Source organism: Pezoporus flaviventris, unplaced genomic scaffold, assembly GCF_033815535.1.
Source record: "Pezoporus flaviventris isolate CSIRO_AGI_PZ_B2104156 unplaced genomic scaffold, CSIRO_AGI_Pfla_v1 ptg000036l, whole genome shotgun sequence".
In the NCBI taxonomy this organism is placed as follows: Eukaryota; Metazoa; Chordata; class Aves; order Psittaciformes; family Psittacidae; genus Pezoporus; species Pezoporus flaviventris.
Genome location: NW_026892584.1, coordinates 24,731,575 through 24,750,963, shown reverse-complemented (window position 1 = coordinate 24,750,963; position 19,389 = coordinate 24,731,575). Strand labels below are relative to the sequence as shown.

Genomic DNA, 19,389 nt, shown 5'->3' with positions numbered 1-19,389 from the left:
GAGAATAAAGCTGTGTATGTTGGAAGCACAATATAACTGCAGCAATGCCAATAAGTCTGTCTGAAATGTTGGCCATTAATACTATATTTAAGTATGTCCCTAAAATAACTGCATTAGGCCAGTAAGTGCCAAGTAAATCTGCAAATAAATAAAAAGAGAGATAGTATCTTTATGAACTATGCTTTTTGTATGTTTTCACAAGTAGATGCATCAGTGTGTATTCTAGGTCTAGAGGGGGTTTTGAGAAACAAGAGTCTTCATGTTGAATAGGATACAAGTAAAATAGCATCTCCAAAATAATCTTGGCATAATACAGCTGTCTTTTGAATTTATTTCTCAAGAGAGTAGGAAAAAAAAAAAAAATGCAATTTTTTTCACTGCTACGATGTTGTAGTAAGCTGATGACTCCCTGGTGAGATTGTGCTTTTACAACCTGAGCTGAGCCAGGGGCATATCTCAGCGGCATCAGCTGAAGAGCAGCACATGGAAGGGGTTGCGCCTCAGAGGTGCTGTGACCTTCATGGTTTTCCTATATCCCAGTAATGGACTGTTGATCCGTAGCAGTACTTGTAACTATAAAACTACTGCTGTTCCTTATACCTTTTTATCTGTTTCTCTAAATCTGCAGCAAGGGCAAAATAGTACCAGCATGTCCCCTGTGCAGTGGCTGCTGTATGCACCTCTGCAGTGGAGTGGTTAGAAAGTGCACAAGTGCCCATATGTACATGATGTAATTCAGAGTCAGTAACAGAGAGAGAAGAGAGATGTAATTGTGAGTGCTACATGTGATACTATCCATCTAGCATCTTCCCAGAAGTAGCAACTTCAATCAAGATAGTTTCTCCCAGGAAGTATCTTGGATACTTCTTTTCCTCGTACACTAGTGAGCTGAATCAACTCAATGCAAGAATCAGACAAGTGTCGGAGACAGTACAATGGATGAAGGAGAACAAGACAAATGGGAATTGGATTGGGAGAAGTACCTGTAGACAGCAACGTTTGGATTATTCTGCTGTCTCATGATAATTTTCCCTGAGTCAGCTACAGACTGGAAGGATCAAATTAAATAGTTCTGAGATTGCTAAACTGGAATACAAATTAGAAAAAGCAAAAAGGGAAAAACTTCTTTGACTTTTTTTTTTTTTATCTTAGGAAGAAATTAATGATGACATGTTTTATTTGAAAATGTAGTTCCAAAACATTTTAAGCTCAATTCTTTTGGAATTACATTTGTTACCTTGACACTTACACTGCCATACAGTGGCAGTTTAGGGAGCTGGCAACAGTGGAAAACAGCACTGATCAATTAGTCATCTTCTGGTTGGGTTTCTTTTTGACCACCTTGGTTTTCTGAATTGGTTCCTCACACAACTGTGTAACAGGCAATACCAGGACAAAGAAGGGGGCAACCCAGAGAGGTCATCAGTGGCAACCACCGAATTCTATACTAAGGTATTCATGAAAGGCATGTGTGTATGCACTTTCATTAGAGTGGAGTATGATGTTATTTTGGTGAAAGGGTGATCTGACACTCAAAGAGTTAGTTCTGCTCCTAATTCCTTGCCACCCAAATCTTTTCTGTAGTGTACACGGTATTTTGCCAACATTTCCCTTATGTCAGATCTAGCAATTGCAAAACTGCAAAGAAAATTTATTCAGATTGAGGAAATACTGGAAAATTAAGGTATTTAAAAGCGGGATTTTTTCTAGTGGATGCATGCTGTTAGATCAGCTCTGTGTAATGCAAAACTGCATCCTAATCAAAGATATATACCTACTTATTTATTGTGTCTCTAAGTAAAATATGAACTTGCTTGTATGATTGCCATTTTTTTCTATCTCTTCTGATAGAACACATTTCAGAGTGTTATATCTTCTCTTAGAATATGCAGTCCAGTTAGTATGGACAAAAATATTCTTCTGAAAACATAAGTTGAGCCCCTCCACAAAGGCAATAAAAATAATGCAAGAATATTAGGTAGGTAAAATACTTTCCTAATTTAGTCATTGAAAGGTGAAGTTTTAAATTAATAGAGATGCATCCTTTTCCTTTTCATCTCTTCTTTTTCTTGACAAAATGTTTTACTGTCTGAACATTTTGACATATCTAAGTTGAAACAGCATACAATTCCATTGTTATACAGATAATAGGCTGTAATATTAAATGGCAGATGTCTCAGGAAATTTAGGAATGTACTGAAATTTAGTTTTCAATTTCATGTGACAAGAAATTCCCATTTCGCAGGTTGTTGTTGGTAAAAGGACAAGACGCCTATCTCCCTCATGTTGGCAACTTTCCTTCTTAAACAAGCCATAGACCTTGTTGTAGTTTCCCCTGAGTCATACAACATATCATCCTGGGAGAAGACTAACTAGTACAGTTTCTTCTCAATTTATTAATTGAACCAGTTTATTAGAAGGGTTCAGTGAGCAGAGAAAGGCGCAGGAGCACACAGCAAAAAAGGAGTGGGAATAGGGGAGAAGGAATTGAGGGTGAAACCTCCCCGTTCTGTTTTAGTTGAACTCTCTCAACAGTTCAACCAATTGTGTAACAGCTGAAGTCGAAGGCATCAAACCACTTAAATCATGAGTAAATTAATTCTTGTTCTTCAGAGTACTCATTTATGAGCTCTACAATACTAAATTCATGTGTCTAAATACTTCACCAGCTTTGAATGAATAAAAGATTCCTGAAGTTGCCTGTTAATAGAATTGCACAATATTGCAAAAGTTGCTTGCTGTTATAACCATGACAAATGATTGCACATCACAAAAAAGCTGTTGACTTTTCTGTGAAACTTATAATTAAGGGAGCAATTTTGTATTACAGCTTCAGCAGATATAATAATTCATGGCTACTAAAAGGAGCTTCACACACTGTCATGCATTCAGCAGATTCAGCTCTCTAACTTGGCCAAAAAGCAATTCAACAACCAGAAGAAAATTTCTTTTAAAAATAACGAACTGTCTAACAAAAAGTAAGTGTAGGTGGAGACAGAGGAATATGAAAGGAAGTGAGCTGAGACTTTGTCTCTAGGGAGAGGTGTGAGTTCTTTAGTCCGTTCTGCTGAGTGAGAAAAATGGAACATGAAGTGTTCTGTGCCAGGTAAGAACTAAACCTGGATATACCAGGAATCACCATCCCTGGAAGTTTTCAACAAACATTTAGATGAGGCCCTTAGTGACATGGCTTAGTGGTGGTCTTGGCAGTCCTGGGGTGATGTTTGGACTTTATGATCTTAAAGGCCTTTTCCAGTGTAGCTGATTCTATGATTCTATACAAATGAGTATGGGACCATATGTAAAACCCATAGTTAGATGCTCTCACATAGGAGAGAGCAAGGACATACTTAACAAGAAGGTTGAGCTCCAGAATCATGGAACATGGAAATGCAGATGATATATACTTATCATCTTGCCATACACTGGCAAGATGATCTGCTATTGATCATTGGCAAGGACTAGATATTAGGGTGGATGGCCGCCTGATCTTTTGTCTTCTTATATGTAATATTAGGACAAGAATAACTGAGTCTAAGTTCTCCTGAATATATTTAAAACTAACAATTGGGTTTTAAGTATCTCAACAAGGTTATGGACTACCCTTCTAGTAGGTGCTGTGGAGGAAAAAAGTCTCCTATCTTTACAATAGAGCTCCATCACTTTTGTGGGTCAAGTTACTTATAAAGGCACATATGACATAGTTGCCTGTGATAACAGGGGCTGAATTCACTGGCACAGCCAGCTCCTTTCAGTCCTATTTGGGTATTTCAGTACTATTTGATTTTTATGACAAATCATTAGAACAGTAATAAAAGAATGATAATGATTGTATCATGCTCGCCTGTATTCTGAGTAACATGAAAACCACCTCATCCATTAGAAACAACATGATCCCAGAGAAAAATCATACCTCTGGAACAAGGTTAATAATACCAGATGCCTTTTGCTGGCTTTGCTACAGAAGCTGCTATGCATTAAAACTTTCCCTGATTAGTCAAATAATATTTTGAGATCAGTTAGATGCATTAATGATGTCATTTCTACTTACTCATTTGTGGCCTTTGTAGAAATGAGTTCAGCAGAAGTATTTAGAGCTGTTGAAGAGGAAGGACAAAGTCTTATTCTTGTCTTTTTGTGCTATTATGACAGCTCAAGGGACCTTAAGGGAGATTTTGGCACTGGAAAATTTTCTTAATGGAACAAAAATCCTTAGGTGGTAGCTGGTATAGAGGTGGATTAATGACCCTATTTCACCTGTTCCTCACAAACTCTTATTTGGGAATAGGTAATTCTGGAAAGAAGTCAATGGTCAGAATGTCTTTTATACTCTAGGTTTTTTTGGCTGCCAGAAGAGACCCTTGTGACTAATAGGAATTCAGTATCAATTAGAAAAACTCCCAGAGTTGTGTTATATGCACTGGGGCTACAACAGTTCCACTATTCTTGGCTAGCCTGAGTGCAATGGAACTACACAAAACAGCTTCAAAAAGCTTGGCCCACAGTCCTTCCTCCCACTTAATCATATTGCTTAAGAATAATGTAAACTTCAATCTTGGGTGACAAATCTTAAAACTGGTACAGCCCAAAGCCAATTCACAGGTACTCTTGGAAGACATAATTTGTGCACCAAATTTCAGTTTATGTGAATAAATAGCCAGAAACATTTGGAAAGAGGTTATTTTGCTATCTGCAGACAAATTAGCTTCTAAACAGACAGCTTTATTGAAATACCGGTGTTTGAAAGCTTCAATGTTTGAAAAATAGACCAGGATTTCTATCCAGAGCATAATAAAATCTCAAAATAAACAGACCTAGAGTTTTGACGAGTCGTACTTCAGAAAGCAGAGATCTTTTGGAGATGCAGCAGTCATTAGAATTTTTAATAAACTTTTCAGATTTCAAAATGGCAAAGCTAGTGCTTTGGAAGCTAGTGTGAAATTGCAGAAGTGGTACAGATGCTGAATGCTCTTTGTACTTCATATATTCTGAATGAAATGCAAGCAGTCTTTACAGCAGTCCTAAGAACACCATAAACGTTTTAATCCATATTGAACATAAAAAAAACAGGAAGAAATTTGAAGCTGTTTCCTCTAGCAGCAAAGCAAGGACTGAAGTTTTGTCAGCCTCACACATCACAGAAGTTCTCTTTAAGCATATTAGAATTACCAAGAGTGTCCCGAAGAACAGTGCTAGCTGTCCTTTTCATCCTTCTGCCAGAGGTTATGGCCCCAGTAGCTGAAGCGTACCAGAAGTGAAAATGCGGTGTCTCTTCGTGTACTACAGTTTACAGACCATCAAACTTACTTGACATTACTTCTGTTAAAGCTAAAGCTGTGAGCAAAAATACCTGAGGGACAGCTCATTTTGTTCTTTCTGCTACAAAGTCGTAATATGGAGCAATGTGTCAGGACAGGTGGTGAAAATAATATCCCCTTGATTGCAGCATTGTTAAATGCATTCCAAAAAGTGTTGTGGTTCAGTTATATATACCCAATATTGGTGAATAATTTGGCATGACAAGATAAGATTTTTGGAAATTCAGAGCGATACATGTCCATAACTTTAAATAGATGAGAAAAGGTGAAACATTCTTAAAGGTCTGCCTAATTTTACATTTCACTAGGGTACTGCCACAAGAATGTGCAGCACTCTTCATACTCCACTAAGCATTGAAATAGGGCTGGAGGATTATAGATGCTCTGTCAGCAGGAGCTTGAGTTCACAACACGGAAGGGTTAAGCCAGGTTTTGTTAGAAATTCAGTTTCGATAAATGTAAATTTTTGTATTTGTTGGAATTTTTCTCAAATTGGCAAATGTTTTTCAAAGTGAAATTTCCCCATAGCAATCCATTTTATCAAGCTGCAATTTTTGTTTAACTTTGCTGTAAATGCACCATCACCACCACAATTAGTGGTCTCTATAAAAAGTATCTGCAGAAACTCTTTGAAGGTGTATTTCTCAGGTATTGTTCTGTTTCTATGTATATGTTCTATTTCTCAGGTATGTTCATGCTGGAGTTAACCCCTCCAGTCAAATAATGTTTCATTAATGTGCAAGTTGTATAGTGTCTGGGCGCATAAAGTTTTGAATAAATAATTTCATTGTCATTATTTCTTTTCAATACTAATTTTACAGTATAGGCCCATATATCTAAAATTGCTGGACTGCCTATAGAAGAAATACATTATGTGCTTAATAAGTACATAAAACTGGGGGGACAATCTAGCTACTGATTTTTTTTTCTGTATGTGCCTTGTATTCACTTTTGCAGTATTATGATCTTTATTTTCAATAGTTTTCCTTTCTACACCAGTGTATTTTAGTATTTTTCTTATATGCTAAGCAAGTCAAGCAAAAGTACCTAGGAGCAGAGAATTTAATTGCTCTTTCTGTTGTTATAAATACTTCTGTTATGCAGAGGAATTGCATTGACATTTTAATATGCTGTCACTTTAGGATACTACATGAAGTGTGAACAGAGCACAGGCATTTTTAACAGGTGTGTCTAATTGTTGGTTTGTTTCTTAGAAAATAGCTGTAATGTAAAATTTGGTGAAACATGTAGAACCAAGCTGTTTGGATCCTGCAACATGCTAACCAGGTTTTTCCTTTGGCTGCTGGTAAAAACAAATTGGGGTGTGTAATTGATTTTTTGTAAGTAAAGCTTTTATGTTTGCTTTGAGTTCAAACTCCATCTTTTTCTTGTTATTTTTTTTGTCCCTTAGGAGGGATTGCAACATGGGCTTTTAGAAAAAAAGAGTTCAGTGTATTCATTTATTTTAGCGAATAGGACGTTTCTATTACTTTCAGATTTTGCCAGTCTGTAACTGCAGAAATAATCATGAAAAGGGTGAAAGCCAGATCAATTACATTTTTTAAAAGTGTATTTTCATTACATTTTCCAAGTGCCCGTTATGTTCAAAGTAGTTCAAGATTGTCTTGTTCACAGAATATTTGAAAAGCCCCTTAAAAGAAACAGATCCATCCAGAAAAATGTCTGGCTTGTTGGACAAAGTGTGTTTATTTTAAAAAATGGCAAAAGAGGAGCCTTAACATGCATACAGTCTTTTGAGATTTTCAGTAAGATTACTACTAGTTCCAGAAGTGGATAGAAGAATATCTTTAAACAAAAGACCAGAATACAAACAAGGTAACAAAAGTTAATGTTGAATTTTGAAAGGAAAAATAAAGCAACTGGGTTTTTTATATATCAAATTAATTATGAACATGCATCTTCTACAAAGTTTACTTAGTTAACAAGATTTTATTATAAACAGTTATTCTTTTTCAATTTGGCAGAAAGATAAACTATGTAAGTTCTTCAAAATTATATACTTAAGATTTAGTGACCATTTCAAGATCAAATGTTTCACTAATTTTGCAAATACATTTAGATTGATTGCAGAAAATTATGGAAGTCTATTTATTAGTTAAGCTGTAGTTAAAGTAAAGGAATTCTGATCAATTTGCTAAGAATTGCCTCCAGCTGTGCTGGTTTCCGTCATGTAGTTAAACAGAAGCTTACCATAGTTTGATCTATTTGTCCTCATTTTCATGGTCACTGAAGTAAGGTATGATGGGCTCAGCAGCAGTCGTGTGTTCTTTGAGTATTCAGGTGCTAATCCAGAGAGTCAATGAGAAACTTCAAAGTCATTGGGGAGATATATATTTTTATATATGTATGTAAATGTTTTAATATATATATTTCTGAAATTAATATAAATTAGTATGTGCACCAGTGATACATTTTAATATTTATGAAGAAGTTATGTAATAAATGTTTAATTTTAAGATAGAATTGGCACAGTAAACTCTGATCTGGAATAGACAACAACCTCATAATCTTACCAGATAGTTAAGAAATGAGAGCACCATTTCAAATTCCTCCTTTCCTTAAATGGAAGTCAGACTTGGACTTGACCTTCCCAAAAACTACACAGGTGCCTTGACCTCTGAGTCTCTATGGTGTAATTCTTTATTCAAACCCCAGCAACTGCTCTAGGCAAGATTGAAAATATGAACTCTGATTAAGACATTCCTCCAGCATGTTTCCTTACACACATATTTCAACTACAGATGGGTTGTAACAAAGTGAGAACTTCAGTGTGTCTCTGCCAGATCCTATTGCAAATACTGTAGCCACTAAGATCCTGCCTCTCATTTTTCCAGCAACTATAACTCCCCTTAATCAAACTAACAAGATGGAAGGTCACATTTTTGCTCCTCACAGGAATTTAAAAAAAAAAAAGAAAACGACGAAAAAAATTTTGTGTCAAATGGATCCATTCATAAAATGATTGCCATATGTACATCTAAACTGCAGGTGCACAATCATGCACACGCACGATACAGAATATTTTTATGTCTTAGCACTGTCCGTGATGTATTCCTGCACCTCCCCACTGCGTAGCATGTATGCAATACGCTGAACTGATATTTCAGCTGTTGCTCTCATGAGTGCCATTCCAAACTAGTATTATTCTTAAGTAAAAATTAGAATATGTCTAATTAATTTTATTCCTTTCTCCTGTAGTCTTTCTGCAAGTACAGCTATATATGCTATTGGTCACTTTTCACAGTAGCGTTAGGCAAGTAAATGCTTTGATAAATAGTTAATGGCTATAGATTCCTACTGCTCAATATATTTTCTGTGATATGTTTTAAACTGAGGTCTGCTATTTATGATCTTTATCCCTGATACTGTTGCTGGACGTATCTTCAGTATGCTTTCAGTTGTTGTTAATAGATTTTTTTCATGAAGAATTAGTTGATAAATGTACTACAAGAGGATCATTCTTTTCTTCCTTCCCCAGTTTTTGTGAAATATTGCTGGTTAGCTTTATGGAGGGAATACTGAAAGAGTGCAAACTTTCAAGGTTTAAAGGCCACTTGAAGAATTAAGATCAGCTGTGCTGAAAAGGCATATGCATGGCAGTTTTGGGTAAATACCCTTTCTGGGGTGAATTTTTTTTGTGTGATTAAGATAACAGTATCTATTTTCTGAATCACTCTTCTTGTACAGCAAGCCAATCTTAAGTAAAACCAGAAGAGTAAGCATCTTTAAACCAAGTTAAATTATGAGCAACACTCCCAAAGGGTTCTTGGGCTAATTTTAGCAACTTGTCTTTTTAAATGAGTCCATCCTTTCAAAGGAGTCCATCCTTAGTATTTTATCAGAATCATCTGGTAGCCAGAAATATTGCCAAAGGAAAAATCATTCCACCCAGATTAGAGGAATATAACTGAAATAGAGATTGTAGAGCTGTATAGTGTACAGCGTGCATGCTGCATTTATCATTGTTGCAGGAGTTTATGTACAGTAAATCCTCTCCTGACTGGTTTAGAAAAGATTCTGTCTTCAGGGACCTACTGGCTTACTTTGATTTGAATGCAAATCAAGTCTTCCTAAGGTCCCTGACAGCAGAGTTTATCATTTAAAACAGTAGCTAGATGTCTGAACATAGTTCTGATTACATAATTCAAGCTTGGGCAAGACAAGATTTGAAAAGATGCTTCTAACAGCCAATCATCTCATACATTCTTCTGCTCAAAGGTACTGGCACTGGTTCTATACTTCATAGATAAAATAGTAATTAAACTTGGAAACAGATAAGACATAATCTAGATAAAACCTAATGTCAAGTAATGTAAAGTCATCCTTTGGAACTATTTTTATTTCCTATATTAAATCTGAGAACTTTCTGAAAGCAAAATTGCTCTAAGATATTATTGATATGTAGCTTTGTAAAACCTAGCAATTTAGATCCTGAATCTTGTTTCACAGTCTTTTTGTTTTACCATCCTCTGGTCTAATCTGCCAGCAAATAAAGTCTTTCTATTTGTGTAAAATCTAATACCACATTTTTCTTTCTCCCCTGCAAACAGCCTTCATTTTCAGCTGATAAAACGTATTGTCTTAATCTAAAGTGAAACAAAGAGATACTAGGGTAAAAAATACTTTTTTTTCTTTTTTTAAAAATTGCATTTTGCGTATAGAACTAAATTTTCTGATCTTCAAGCCAAAACTATTGCAAAATTACATCCCCTTGGATCATGCACAAGACAAGCAATTATTGTACATGAAGTAGTAGGTTGCATTTGCACATGCTGTTACTTGGAAATTGTTTTCTTGCCTTTAAACAAGTTTTCAGGCACAGTGTATGTAAGCCACTGTACAATGCTACAACACCTGAGGATTTTAATCTGGACTTTAACGTTATTGATGTGTACCATGTTCTGTTGCACTTTGAAGTTTTATAAAGGAATGGCAGAGAAGGGACAAGTGGAATGTCATTGTACAAATGGGCCAGTGATAGGTGAACCAATTTCAGTCTTTCACTGTATTGGTAAAGGAGTTGTACCACATATTGCTATGAAATATTTTGGATGAGGTCTTCAGCAGATTTCGTGGGTCATGGGTAAAATCCTTCTTTCTTCTCTCTCTCTCCCCTTCTCATTCACTGTCCCTCTCCTTCCACTAGGCTTCTGAATTTGCAAAGGCTAGAATTTACCCCGGGGTGGTTTCATTCCATGATGGAGGCCACACTACAATGTGGTGCTCAGTGTGCAGTTCCTATTCTTTTCCTGGGCACATATCTTCCGCAACACAACCCGTTGTTCCCTACCATCCCAGGTCTCCTGCCTCTACTTTTGCTGCTTGGATTCTCCCTTTATTTTATCACAGTCTCGTTGCAGATTCCTTTTGCAGGACCTGTAGACCTTCGTGAGCCTGCACAAGACAAGACTGCTGTATCCTAATGTTTTTCAGGAAGGAGGATATGCACTAGGAGTGTGGAATAGTGAGACTATGCATGTGAAGCTATCTCAGAAGTGGGGAAAGAGGGAGTGGGAAAGTCAGAAGCAAAGAAGCAAAATACAAAGGGTCCAGCCATCTGCAGAGTGGACCCACAAAACCGAGAAAAAAATATTTTCTCCTGGTGGCATCTGGGTGCTTCTGACATTAGGTGTTAATCGAATGAGCATTCTTGGTTTTAGTGAACTAATTTTCGGTAATTTTGTGTTTCATGGGTACTTTTCTGGGATTAAGCAAAATACGCATCAGTGTCTAATTTTGTTGCATTTCAGCAAGCAGTTCTTTATTTTATCTCTCTCTTCCGCAATCTTTTAGGCTGTGGACAAGCCCAGTGATTATATGCCAAACGTATGTTTTCATTGTAGCTACCTGTTTGTGTACGTGTTTGTGGGTGCTTAAGCCACTGACATGCTGAGTCTGCTATCACTGAACTTTCTCCTATGCCTTGCCAAGACCTTCTGCCCATTTCCTTGTCATCCTGCAGAGTCTGGATTACATCACCTATCCAAAGAGCACAGCCTACCCCAGGCATTGCCATCTTGTGGAGAAAGAGGGCAGACCAAAGTGGACTACCTGCCCAAATTTCATTATTGCTGCTCTATGGTGACCTCCACAGTATACTGGACATCTGTAATGATACTGTGCCCTGAGAATATGTTTGTGGGAATCTGGGGACACTTGGTAATAGTTTGCTGAAGAGTTTAAATGGCCTGCTTTCTACTATAAAAGCTCAGCCTAAAGGCAGAGCCCTTAAGTGTCACTGAGTCGACTGTGCTAGACCTTGCTAGGCACAATTTAGTTCCCACATTTCAGAGCACAAGAGACGCCCTCTGCCTGACTGTGGTGCATATCTGCATGGATGTTGTGTCACACAACCAGAATTGTATGCTGTGTGAAGCAGCATTAATTGAAAACTACAACTCTCTTATATTCTTGATAAAACCATATCTGCATCTACACTATAAACTAGTCAGTTGATATTTTTTATAAGCCTTGCCCCTAAGCGATGGTTAGAAACTGTGCCAAAACCAAACCAGAAAACTTCACTGGCTTTTTAGCTGTGGGAGCACCATGCAAAACCTCATTTGATTTATGCTGTGTGTGTGAGACAGAGCTGGTTTGCTGTTCTCTTATCACCGATGGGAAGGAGCTGATTAAGTACCTTTCTAGAGCAGATGTAGTAATGAGACTTTGTGAGCTGGGTGGTTCAGGAACATCCTCATCACTCCCTTGAGTGCGTAACTGAGATCATGGACTTCTAGAAAGGCCCTTTTTCTATTGAGATTGCCACTCTCTTCCCTTTGTAAACTGAAGAGAACCCAGGAATTTAATTTCTTCCCTGCCAGTTAGATTGAGCATCCATATTTTTTTCACCCAAGGGATGCATAACACATGATTTACAGAACTGCTGACTGCTGTAGTTGCAATTAAAACAATACTGCCTTCATAGCTTGAACACTGAGTGCAAACAGGCTGATAGTTTAATCAATCCATTTTCAAACATATTAACTAAACCAGCAGTTTACTGCTCGTGTCAAACTCTAAACAACTGTAAATCTTGTTTTCAAAAATCAACCAGAAAAAATGTAACACATTAAAAATGAATTAGACGTGGCACACCACCCATAAGCTGTATAATAAACAGATCACAGGCCTATAGTAATAGTTGTGATTTCTGGCACGTCACTGGAGAAGAACTCATGGGTTTTCAGAATGACCTGTGTCATAAATCATTGCATTCCCATTTACACTGAACACATGTATCTAATTTTTCAAGAGTGGCTTCTGAAATCCTGATGAATGGCTTCAGGATTGATTACTGGAATGTATGAAAAGTGGTGTCACAAATGCCTAATTGAGGAAAGGAAAAAGGGATTAAAAATACAGTCCCATGAAATCTGAACGAAATATTGTAATATATACTAAGTAACGAATAGCCACCCAGGAGATAAGCCTAAAATATGGCATATGTGAAATCTGTCACTTTTCTTAAAGACAGATAAATTGAATTAAATTAATATGCGTTTTCAGTAGAGTTTAAACAATATAAATACACAAGCCAATCATAAATCATACATGTATTTTTTTTTCGACTATGCATGTATCAGTATCTTGCTGTCCAGTTTAATGCGTTTCCTGTGTGTTATACGTATGTTTTCATAATATGGAATGCTTCATGTTAGAAAAAATTCAGACATCCCAAACCAGGAAATGTATTCAAACACATTAATGAAACTCCAGAGACGCACTGAGGTATTTTTATGTATATCTTATCCACTTCGTTTATCTACATTATCTTTTGTGAGCACACTTGAGGCTCCCCCACCCTTCATGCTCAAAGTCGAACAAAAAGCTATGTGCTCAGTAAGCCCAAATTAACACACCCTTGTCTCTCCATACCTCTCTGCAGACACTGTAGACGAACTATCCAATGCAGTCTCATCTTTCAAGTGACAGGTAGAAGTATAGCTGGTGAATCCAATTTTTATTTCCTTTACATAAAAGGCTGCAAATTGCACTACATGCTGAAAGATAATGTAGATAAATTTAATGTTTTGCCCACTTTTAAAGATTTATCTGTGTCAGCAGCTGGAGCATATGCACTGAAGTTGAATGTGTTACATGATTGTAGCATGTAGATTCTGATTTGGTGTTGAAAGAAACTCCTTGGCAGATGGTAATGAAATGAAACAGCAAACATGCCATCACCTAATAAAAACATCAGTTCATAAGAGCCATTAACTACCTTTTCCCAAGGAATCCTTTTTTAATTGATGTATTTGAATTTGTGTTAAGAAAACAAATTCATGTTATTCTAATAATATATGCTGAGCAGTGGTTATAGAAAAAGGAATTTTTTTAAGGAAACTATTACCTCTTGTCCAGTCTTTATTTGCAAGTTTCAAAATTACCAGTGTTCATTAAACTTTATTACTGAGGTTCATGAAACTTTCTTTGGATTAGGAAAGCATAACCTTCTGTCCTGATTTAGAAGGGTGTTGCAGCTTTTCATTAACCTGGAAACCTCCTATTTACATGGTTCACAGCCTGGTCTCAGCTCACTTGGAGGTAACAAAGGGTGTCGGGACAAGAGTGCAGCAGGGGGCTCATCCTTTAGGGCTGCCATCTGAATTTGATCAGGTCAACTGTTTTAACTCCTGCCTCATTAGGCAAAATAAAATGGAGATTATGGTGTGTAGAAGGATCACATTAAAGACAGCAAGCTCTGCCTCCTGACACTCTCTGTTGATTTTGCGTTTTGACAAGACCTCGCTTTCTGTGTTTTCCATTCTGCATTACGGCAGGCTTTAAATTATTTTGAAGACAAGATCATTTGTATCCTTTGGCATTTCAGAGCTTAGACAAAGAGGAGTGAAGTAATAAGTGAAGACACATTAGTCTCAGAGGCAGTTTACCTACTGGAGAGATGTCACTGCGTAGCATGGGCTTAATGCTGATAGACACATTAATTCAGCTTGTCAAGCAATGCCTAGCTCTTCTCTTTTCAAAGTTTAGTTTAGCTGTAAATTTGAAAAAATCTGACACGAAAAAGTTCACTGGGTAAATTATTATTACCACCTGGCATGGAGGATTAAATAATTCTTTTCAATTACTTATAATTAACATGTCAAGTCTATTCAGTTTCCCTTCGGTTACTGGGTTTAGCATTTATATAAAACTGTAAAAATTATTTAAATTTTTTTTTGTGTTATAGTTCATGTTAGAGCGAAGACGAGAACCATCAAATACTCATAAGAGTCTTTGCCATCTGGTTGTCCACTAATAAGCATTTCTTACTGACTTTATCTATGTGTGCCATGTATCAATAGAAAGTTCTCTGTATAAAAGGAAAAAATGGTTCAGGATATCACTTTGGCCAGCTGACAAATACTTCACAGATCTCATATGAGGAAGATAGTTCTTACCCGTCACACCCAATTATGGTTTTTTTTAATGAAAAACAGGGATAATAATAGCAGGTGATGTTTAGCAATTAGCTCTTTTTTTTTTCTTACTGCATTTATTGGTAGGCTTTTCTTCTCTCTAAGCTAAGAGTAGCAATTCATGCTCAATGCAGAGGAAGTAGAAATATCAAAATTAGAAATAAATTTACATTATTTTTGGAATCATTGCTTTGTATATCAAGAGTTAGCCAGAAATACAGACATTAAAATACTGTCAAAACAAGAAGCTCCCCTCAGGGAAGCGGGAAAAGAGGCAATGAGTAATATGTGACAGATGTGAACATAAATTGTTTAATGCAAAGTAGAATGCGTGCTCTTCTATGGTTAGAAGTGTAGCGTAAAATTGTTTTAAGCTGACTTAAGGTTTTTTTATTCAAGTAATGACCAACTGAGAAATATACACTATTGTTACATCCCAAGTGAACTTAATATGTCTGAATTTAAAGCTATTAGCTTTCAGGAAACTATGAGTTGCACAATCCATAATAGCATGTCTCTTCAGTAACATGGGCCACATGACCATATTTAACTTCTGCATATTATACACCAACTTCAACATCCTTATTCCTGATGCAGCCTGATTCATTTGCGGGCTGTCACTTATCCTGTGGACTTAAGGAGGAAGGAGTCTCAAAAATAGACTTCTTCTGCACATTTTTATTTGTGTTTCTGCCTTAAGAATTGTATCTTGTGGGAATGTTTAAAGTTCAAATTTTTCTCTAAGTTTCATAGAAGGAACCCACTGCTTCCAAAACCAAACAACAGAGAGGCAGAAAACATGATTTTCATGAATCAATTACACATACTGAAAATGTTGAAAAGGTTTTTTTAAAAAATGTATTGTAAAGCATGTGCACAAATCATTGCAGATCCTTGCAGCCCAGATAATCTTATTTACATCTGTTTCCAGCCTCCCATTTCTCCTTACTCTTCACTTTCTAGCTCCAAATATCTTTTTTTTTATTTTTTTTTTTTTTAATTCTTGTCCGCCTTATGCTAGTGGCTGCCCTTTTACACTCTTCTTTGTCTCTTCTCTTTTTTTCACAACCTCTCCCATGTTCCTTCAGTCCAATTCATTTCCACTTCATTTGACAACAGTTCTTTACCTGCCCTGTTTCCATTTGACCCTTTTAGATGAAGACGTCACTTCCTGCTATAAGCTTACAGTAGCTGAGATGGGGAGACACATACCATGCCATGGTATGTCTTTTAGATACTGTACTAAATATAATATCTATGAGATCCTATGGTATGAAACAGACCAGGCTGCATCAGAAAATGAAAGCAATTATTTAAAGCAAAGCTGTGCTAATTTTGGTGTTGTGTGCATGCACCCAAGAGCAGCTTTGCATTCATCATAAAAAATAAAGCAATCTGGGTAAACAGGAGAAATTCAGTGGGGATTGTTTGTTTTTTCCTTTACTGCAAAGCCTCATAAATATTTGCATCAGCAAAACAGAGTCTGGCAATAAGCAGTGATCTTAAGTTTACTTTGCCATTAGAGAAACCATTCACTGAGTTACATCCCAAGTGGAAGATGTAAGATGTTACTGACACTTGACTGTCTTCCCAGTACTAAGGCCAGCTGAATCCTAGTAGTCTAGTTTGCAGCCCCTCCAGTGCTGGAAAAGTATGGAGGGCTCTGGCCACAGAATTCATCACACTGTCCTAGTATTTTGTTAGTGTAAGGGAATGTTCAGTTATCATGTTAATAGGTTTTATTCTTCATTAGAAATAGTTTTGGCCAGTGGTCTGGTTCCACTATTGGATGCAGAGCAGCTTAGCTGTATGGGTAGGTTAAGAGGGCAGCTGCCTAGCCTTAAATGATGTCAAGGAGTCAGAATGGCAAATTCTCACCCGTGAGATGTTTATTATCTGCCTCCTAATACAATTGTATTATTTCCTGTCCAGTTAGAAAGTTAAGAGGGAAATGCAGGAAATATTACTCTTGCCTACTGTAGACAGTAAAGAAAGCTATTCTTATGTATTGCAAGAGCACAATGGTGAAATTCTTCTTTCTCTGTTTTGGTCATATGAGAACAATACCAGCCGTGCTGTAGGTCCAAGTCATCTGGCATAGCTTAGTGTGACTCATGGTGACTTGAAGAGTAGCAGTCTGTAACTACAGCGAGGGAGAGCAGAGCTCACTGGCTTGCAGAAATAGGAGCAAAGAGGCAAAAGTGGGTACTTTTCCAACATCATAAGCTCACACCTTTGGGGTCCAGGTACAACTTTTCAAGTCATGTTCCTTCAGAGTGTTTAAGGGAGCATTGGCAAGGGGCTGTGCTCAGGCTGTGTGACAAGAGGAGTAAAAGAAAAAATTGTGCGTGCCTTTTACAATCATGCAAAAGGAATAAATCTCTGAGTATTTTAACATGGATAATTAGTGTGTGGTGATTAGAAGTAATGTGGTGCCACAGCCTAGAGCTGGTTTGTCTCAAAAGAAGGCTTTGCTTTCCATGGTTGTGCTGAGATGCTCTGCTAGATGCAGAAGGGTCAGCTATGTTAGCAGAACCATGCCATTTTTAGGAGTCTTTCTTCATGAAGGAGACATTAGCAGTAATATTACCATCACTAAAATTCAGGGAATGCTGTCCTAAGCTGATTTGGGTCAGTAAAAGAAGGTTCAGAGCTTGGACTTCTTTCCTGCCTTTCTGTTTATATGGTAGTCTGTAAATAAAGGATCTAACCCAAGATGTCAGATTTCAACTTTAACACTGTAATATGTAATTTCACTACCAGTGCATGCTAGCATATCTCAGCACGGATTGTCTAGAAACCGAGTTGGTTTTTACAGTAAAAGTGTGAAGCTTTTCAAGAAAATTAAGGAGGAAAGGAACAAATAAAGCATCTATATTTGCATCATAAATATTCTAACTGGCATTCCTTAGGCATAAAATCGTTATTGGAACTTCTAGTCTAATATACATATGATAAATTCTGTGTTTGAGCTCTTCAGTAAATTGATTATTTACAGTGAAGCCAAGTGATAAATGTCTTTGCTTGGGATGATTTAGGCTCCTTGTAGTAGATTAATTCTCCCTAAAAGTTTCTCTGTTTCTGTGTTACATTTAATTCCTTTGTGCAAATTTCTCCATTTTAGACAGTATCAGGTGATATTTACATACAAATGTTTCTCAAGATCTGACATAAAATATCTTAAATTCTCACTTTAGGAGGTCTGGATTTTTCAACCAAATTTAATAGCTATTTATACCTTGAGAAGACATTATCTAATGTACTGTTGGTTCAAGTTCATTCACAGCCTCACATTATATTGAAACATGGACAAAGAGTGTAATTTGTTAGTGTCATGAAGGATGAAGTTGGTTAGAAAGGGAAGTGTACACGATTTATAATAACACAAGTGTTTCCTTGCTAATCCCTTGGCAGGTTCATTATCTGTAGAGCCCCAGGCAATAGTTGGCCTATCGTGAGAGTGAAATTTAACCCACAGCATGAAATTAATCCTCAAAGACTTTTGTCTACTCTTTCTAGAAATAATAAATTCAAGGTGATTTTATACTTCTCCTCTCTAACTTTATGAGGAAGTGTTAAATTCATATCTAAACTCTATGGCATGTATCAGTCTATTGATTTATGTTTAGGGTACTAGCATGCAAGTAATAAGGAATTTGAAGATATGAATGAATAGTATGTTCATTGTTTCTTCCTGAAAACCCTTTTTTTTTTTGATAATAAAGAAAATTCTATTCCTTGTACTTACAGGGAAGACAAGGAATGTGTATGTGTATGTATGCATGTATAAAATCATTCTAATTATCACATCTGGATTTCTTAGATCTTCTGAGTTTATATATGAAATAACTTGGTGAGGTTTTTCACATCCCGACTTCTTTCATAAAACTTAAGGGAAATCCATTGAGGGCTTGTTGCTGGTAAGTAAATGGATTTTTGGTAGAGTTTTGGAAAGTACTTCTTGAATCAGCAGTGTAAATACTGGGTAAATCAGTAGGGTTTTGTTGGGGTTTTTCAGAAAGATTGCTTTTCCTTATATATGCAAAGTATGAAGGAGAGAACAGGTGAAAGTGATTTATTATTGATTGATTCAGACTCTTCTCTGAATTTTTTAGAATGTGATTCCTCACTCATTGCACAACCTAGTCTATAGGAGTACATGAGCACTTAGAATCATAGAATCATAGAAAGGTTAGGGTTGGAAAAGACCTTTAGATCATCTAGTTCCAACCCCCCTGCCATAGGCAGGGACACCTCACACTAAACCATGTCACCCAAGGCTTCGTCCAACCTGGTCTTGAACACTACCAGGGATGGAACATTCACAACCTCCCTGGGCAACCTATTCCCGTGCCTCACCACCCTAACAGGAAAGAATTTTTTCCTTATATCCAATCTAAAGTTCCCCTCTTTAAGTTTTAACCCGTTACCCCTTGTCCTGTCACTACAGTCCCTAATGAAGAATCCCTCCCCAGCATCCCTATAGGCCCCCTTCAGATACTGGAAGGCTGCTATGAGGTCTCCATGCAGCCTTCTCTTCCCCAGGCTGAACAGTTGGCTTTCTGGGCTGCGAGCACACACTGAAGCTGGCTCATGTTCATTTTCTCATCAACCAACACCCCCAAGTC

At 37.0% G+C, this 19,389-nt stretch overlaps 1 protein-coding gene and 1 long non-coding RNA gene across 3 annotated transcripts in view; one reads left to right on the top strand and one right to left on the bottom strand.

The window, feature by feature from the left end:
- The window catches only part of SLC25A21 (solute carrier family 25 member 21), a 257,673-nt gene that overhangs the window by 156,223 nt on the left and 82,061 nt on the right, over window positions 1-19,389 (top strand). The window lies entirely within an intron of this gene.
- LOC133274399 (uncharacterized) overlaps window positions 1-19,389 on the bottom strand; it is a 733,952-nt gene that overhangs the window by 714,356 nt on the left and 207 nt on the right. The gene's annotated exons all lie outside the window — the stretch shown is intronic.